The sequence below is a fragment of the Eurosta solidaginis genome, chromosome 5 (genome assembly GCF_040869045.1).
Source record: "Eurosta solidaginis isolate ZX-2024a chromosome 5, ASM4086904v1, whole genome shotgun sequence".
Taxonomy (NCBI): Eukaryota; Metazoa; Arthropoda; class Insecta; order Diptera; family Tephritidae; genus Eurosta; species Eurosta solidaginis.
Genome location: NC_090323.1, coordinates 105,367,236 through 105,373,148, shown reverse-complemented (window position 1 = coordinate 105,373,148; position 5,913 = coordinate 105,367,236). Strand labels below are relative to the sequence as shown.

The 5,913-nt window shown below is 35.5% G+C and overlaps 1 long non-coding RNA gene across 1 annotated transcript; it reads right to left on the bottom strand.

The window, feature by feature from the left end:
- Positions 1-2,668: 2,668 nt before the first annotated feature.
- LOC137233660 (uncharacterized) lies at positions 2,669-4,454 on the bottom strand. Its single transcript, XR_010947528.1, has 3 exons — positions 4,334-4,454; positions 2,861-2,935; positions 2,669-2,794 (listed from the first exon to the last, which is right to left on the bottom strand). It is a non-coding gene; the product is annotated as an uncharacterized lncRNA (long non-coding RNA).
- Positions 4,455-5,913: the final 1,459 nt, after the last annotated feature.

Genomic DNA, 5,913 nt, shown 5'->3' with positions numbered 1-5,913 from the left:
ACAATTCACAACTCGAAAGTACAGAGTTGATTTCATGTATTTGCTAGTGATGCACAAATCACACACACAAGATTGTGCATTGCGCATGTAAACAAAAGATCAGCTTTTTTTATGGGCATTTTTACGTCATTTTCCTTTAGCTTTCTCTCTTTCTTTGATTCGCTCAAGCAGTCAAGTGTGACGTAAATGCGCGGAACGAAGCAATTTTGAACTCGTGAATGCGCAATCTTCTGTGTGTGATTTGTGGCTCACAATTAATTTTGAAAATTCGACAATGCAATAATCTAAAATGGCAGTAGTCTTGTTGGATCAACCAAAACTTTGTCAACTTGACTGAATTTTGTCAATTAAGTATTAACAGTTTTACTACTGTTCATTCAACAGTGCAGTGCAATTGTTGTAACAGTAACTTCCATTGAAGTAACAAAAATTTGGTTGATTTGACAGAATTTGGTCAACTTGTAAGCAACAGTATGAAACTGTTGATTTTACTGTGATAATTTTTTTCTGTGTAGGAAAACGAAACAAGTAAGGCGGAGTTAGAAACTAAATTTGTGTCAACAAAAATTGTATAGATAGATTAAGATTTTGAATAAAGAGACAAGATTGAATATGAACATCAAACACATGATGACTTTTTCTTTCTCTTAAAAATATTCCGGCAACTTACATCTGTAGGTAGCCTAGAGATCGGCTTTCGAGCCTTATTCACCCTTTTGCAACGACCTTTAGGTCACCACAATAGGGTAAAAATTGGGATTTATATACATACATATAAAAAATTAGTTATTTTTGACAGAATTTGAAAAAAATACCTTTAAATACACCTCGCGAAAAATCTATGTTTTAGAGAATGTTACTTATGTATACGATATAATGTGTAAAGTGCGCAGATGGATATATAATGTTCGGCTTTATCCGAACTTATAATTCCCTACTTTCTTTCGATCATTTTATGGACATCATATACACAAGATACAGAAATTTCTCTACATTCTAAAGTGGTGGCATCGATTGGTACAAACGAATGGTATGATCGAGTACCAGTTATTTTAGTGGCTTGCTTAAAACGATTCATTAAGACGCCCTCTTCAGCTGTATGCTCTTCAACTGAGCAAAAATCAAATGCGATATTATCAAAAAATATGCGTGCCCATTCATATAACATGCGAGGAGTTGTTATCTGGTCATAATATGGGCGTTGGAAACTGGGTCGTGATGCTAAACGTTTCACCGTTCCTCTAACGCCATCACATGCACCTTTGTCATGTGACGTTGCGAAAAAATGCCACTCGCTCATTACGCCGAAGTCAGTCCTGTGATAAAGTAAGTTCATAAAATTGTTCTTGTTTTTGTACTGCGCCGCACACCCATCGGAAAACCATACAAGCTTTTTGACATTTTCGCAGCCGAATTGTTGCTTTAAGTGTGCGATAATTTTTTTGTTGAAAAGATGCACTGCAGTTGTGTCGTGTTTGTTGCACTCTGATATGCTGACATAACATTCATTCATAATTTCATCTCCAAGCTTACAGTAGATTTGAATAGTGGTATGACTGAACCGCATCCTGAACTACTAAACTATAATTCTCCGCGAAATCTAACATGACAAGGAACTTGCCACTCTTCAAATTTTCCTTTGTCTTCGAAAAAAACTCGCTCTGAGTTTTCGCAACGAATTCATGCTTTATATATGGACGCATACCCTTTTTAAGGTCATCTAAAAATGTCGTGATCGATTGTTCTTTTTCAATTAGTTCACATCTGAATAAAGGAAGATTTTTATATGCACATTTGATGTCAAAGCTCTGAGAGGTTATTTATACACATTTGCTATATTTTAATAAACATATGTATATATTGGCCTAGAGCTCAAACATACCTTGAATATATTAACTAAAAGGCCGGAATACAAGAAATTAATTTGTAAAACGTGTTTGAAAAAAGTAGGAAATTTTGGACCTTTTTGACAATATTCATAAAAATTCAAAAAATTTTACTAGGAATTTTCAGAAAAATTTTGGGTACGCAGTTTTGTAGTTCGATCAATTTTAATGAAACAAAAATAAAGTTTGAAGTTTGCAAAAGTCAACATTGATTTTTAGATTTTTTTTCAATAATTTTGACTGCTTTTTTTGTGATCACAGGTATACATACAGACACTGAAAATAATACCTGTGAATTAAGACCGCAATTTCGAAGAATTGGAGACTCCAACTTACAACCTAGCGAATTCTGAAAATTTATTTGCAATACATTTAATAAAAGATGAATTTTATATCAAAGCCGATATGCATTGAACCCGACCCCCTCAGATTTTGATGAAATTTTGCATAGAGGTACATTTTACCTATACAAACCCAACCTTAGTTTTAGAAATTGAGTTTTTTTTAAAATGATGGTAAAAGGTACTTTTGAGCTGTGATAGCTACGAAATGGCTGAACAGATTTAAAAGATCTTGGTAGCATTGGAAAGGTATTCCGAACGGCTTTCCAAAACATACACTGTAAAAATTGTTTATCACACTGAAAAAATTTTTAAATTAAATTTCATCAAAATCTGAGGTGTTCGGGTTCAAAATCTGCCTTTTTTTATAGAGTTTGATATGAAATTCATAAAAACTGTATCGATTTTCTAAAAGACACAATTTTTATTATTATTACTCACGTTTTCCAGTAGCCGCAATTTGGACCGAAGCCTAGCCTTTAGGCCCACAACCGTAATATTAGGGAAAATTTTGTCCAGATCACATTCGGTCAAAAGCCTAATTTCTTCCCGTTCCAATGCCGGCTTCTGTGTTATGGTAGGTACATTTATATGCAATTACAACATTAATAAAATTATTATAAAGTAACTTACCTTGTAGTTTAGAAAAGGTGTTTTCCAGCCCCCACACCTTCAGGAGATTTAAGAAATTGTCGGGTTCTGTCATTTCTGAAAAATCTTAAGTTTTTAAAATTATATATATCCATGCGATATTTGAATGTTTACTCCTATTTTCGTGCTCGGATGCGTGCATATAGTAATCGCGGTAATGTTCTAGGACCGCGCCCGAGCGCTAAAATTTAAACGTAGTACCCAGAGAAGCGTTTTGGCCCCAGGATCTCGAATCCGAGGACATAAATCTGATATCTGTGATATTTCTCGAGATATCCGCAAAAACCCGAAAAAGGACCCCGCGTCGATCCGAAACCGGTGGTCGGATGCAAAGTTTTCCTGCCCGGAACACCTGTCCGCGTAGGCGGCCTTTGGCCGCGCTTTAAAAAAATAACCCTTAGCCGATCCAACACCGACTACGGCATCCACAGTATTTCGGCGCAGAACACTTTCACCCACAAATTTGTTGCTATGTACAACAAAAATACAACAGCCGCGTGAAAACCTGTACTTTTTTTTGCAAATATCTCGAAAAGTATTATACATATCGGATTTATGCTTTCGGACTCGATATTCTGAGGCCAAAACGTGACTCTGGGTACCACTTTTGTATTTTTGGTAATTCTTTACGACAGCATGACACTGCTAATACGCGTCCAAAAATATCAAGAGAGGTATCAAACAAAACGGAAAATAAAAATTTTAACTCGTTCAAAAGATATTAACGAAAACCCGAAAATTGACCCTTGGGCCCTTCCGAAACTGAGGGTGGTATCCATAGTATTTTTGCGCAGAACACCTTCCTGGGTTGGCGGCCTTCGGCCGCGCTTATAAAAAATTACCCTGGGTGGGTCCAACACCGGTTTGGAGACCAAAATATATCCGCGAAAAACACTTATGTTCACAATTTTTTTGTGGGTATACCAACATTACAACAACCACATGAAAATCCCCAACTTTAACTGCAAATATCTCTGGACAGAGATACAATTTTTCTTTTCCGCCTTCGGATTATTATTGCCGAGGTCAATACGCGTCTTTTGACACCTCTCTCTATATTTTTTTTACGCGTATTAGCAGTCGACCACTCAACTAGACTTTTACCCATTTTATGCCGTAATGTACCGTTTGAAATATCTATGCACTGTCTAAACTGTTCTTGTTGCCAAGCCACATGGAAGTTTTTACTTAACGAAAATCGCAAACATGTGTACTCAATAAATTTAATTATGGGATTATTTTAGATTGCTGCGTTGAATTTGTGGATTTGTGGTTAATTTCATTGAATTTTGTGATTAATGCGCGCAATGCAAGTTTCAACAAATGCATCCAAGTATGCCCACATGAAAAAACAACAAATTGGAATGGCAATGACAAACTCATTTCCACCATTCCGAAATGCAACTGGTTTAAAATGTATAAAAAGTCATCAATAATTTATGAAATAGTACTTACACTGTTTCAAGATATTCATTAAACGTAATATTCGCGAATTATTCTTTTTACGCTGATTTAATTGGTTTTTATAGTTTTATTAAATTCTCTCTAACACAGACGACAAGCAACAGCAACCGCGACAATTCACAACTCGAAAGTACAGAGTTGATTTCATGTATTTGCTAGTGATGCACAAATCACACACACAAGATTGTGCATTGCGCATGTAAACAAAAGATCAGCTTTTTTTATGGGCATTTTTACGTCATTTTCCTTTAGCTTTCTCTCTTTCTTTGATTCGCTCAAGCAGTCAAGTGTGACGTAGATGCGCGGAACGAAGCAATTTTGAACTCGTGAATGCGCAATCTTCTGTGTGTGATTTGTGGCTCACAATTAATTTTGAAAATTCGACAATGCAATAATCTAAAATGGCAGTAGTCTTGTTGGATCAACCAAAACTTTGTCAACTTGACTGAATTTTGTCAATTAAGTATTAACAGTTTTACTACTGTTCATTCAACAGTGCAGTGCAATTGTTGTAACAGTAACTTCCAATAACAAGTAACAAAAATTTGGTTGATTTGACAGAATTTGGTCAACTTGTAAGCAACAGTATGAAACTGTTGATTTTACTGTGATAATTTTTTTCTGTGTAGGAAAACGAAACAAGTAAGGCGGAGTTAGAAACTAAATTTGTGTCAACAAAAATTGTATAGATAGATTAAGATTTTGAATAAAGAGACAAGATTGAATATGAACATCAAACACATGATGACTTTTTCTTTCTCTTAAAAATATTCCGGCAACTTACATCTGTAGGTAGCCTAGAGATCGGCTTTCGAGCCTTATTCACCCTTTTGCAACGACCTTTAGGTCACCACAATAGGGTAAAAATTGGGATTTATATACATACATATAAAAAATTAGTTATTTTTGACAGAATTTGAAAAAAATACCTTTAAATACACCTCGCGAAAAATCTATGTTTTAGAGAATGTTACTTATGTATACGATATAATGTGTAAAGTGCGCAGATAGATATATAATGTTCGGCTTTATCCGAACTTATAATTCCCTACTTTCTTTCGATCATTTTATGGACATCATATACACAAGATACAGAAATTTCTCTACATTCTAAAGTGGTGGCATCGATTGGTACAAACGAATGGTATGATCGAGTACCAGTTATTTTAGTGGCTTGCTTAAAACGATTCATTAAGACGCCCTCTTCAGCTGTATGCTCTTCAACTGAGCAAAAATCAAATGCGATATTATCAAAAAATATGCGTGCCCATTCATATAACATGCGAGGAGTTGTTATCTGGTCATAATATGGGCGTTGGAAACTGGGTCGTGATGCTAAACGTTTCACCGTTCCACCGTTGCGAAAAAATGCCACTCGCTCATTACGCCGAAGTCAGTCCTGTGATAAAGTAAGTTCATAAAATTGTTCTTGTTTTTGTACTGCGCCGCACACCCATCGGAAAACCATACAAGCTTTTTGACATTTTCGCAGCCGAATTGTTGCTTTAAGTGTGCGATAATTTTTTTGTTGAAAAGATGCACTGCAGTTGTGTCGTGTTTGTTGCACTCTG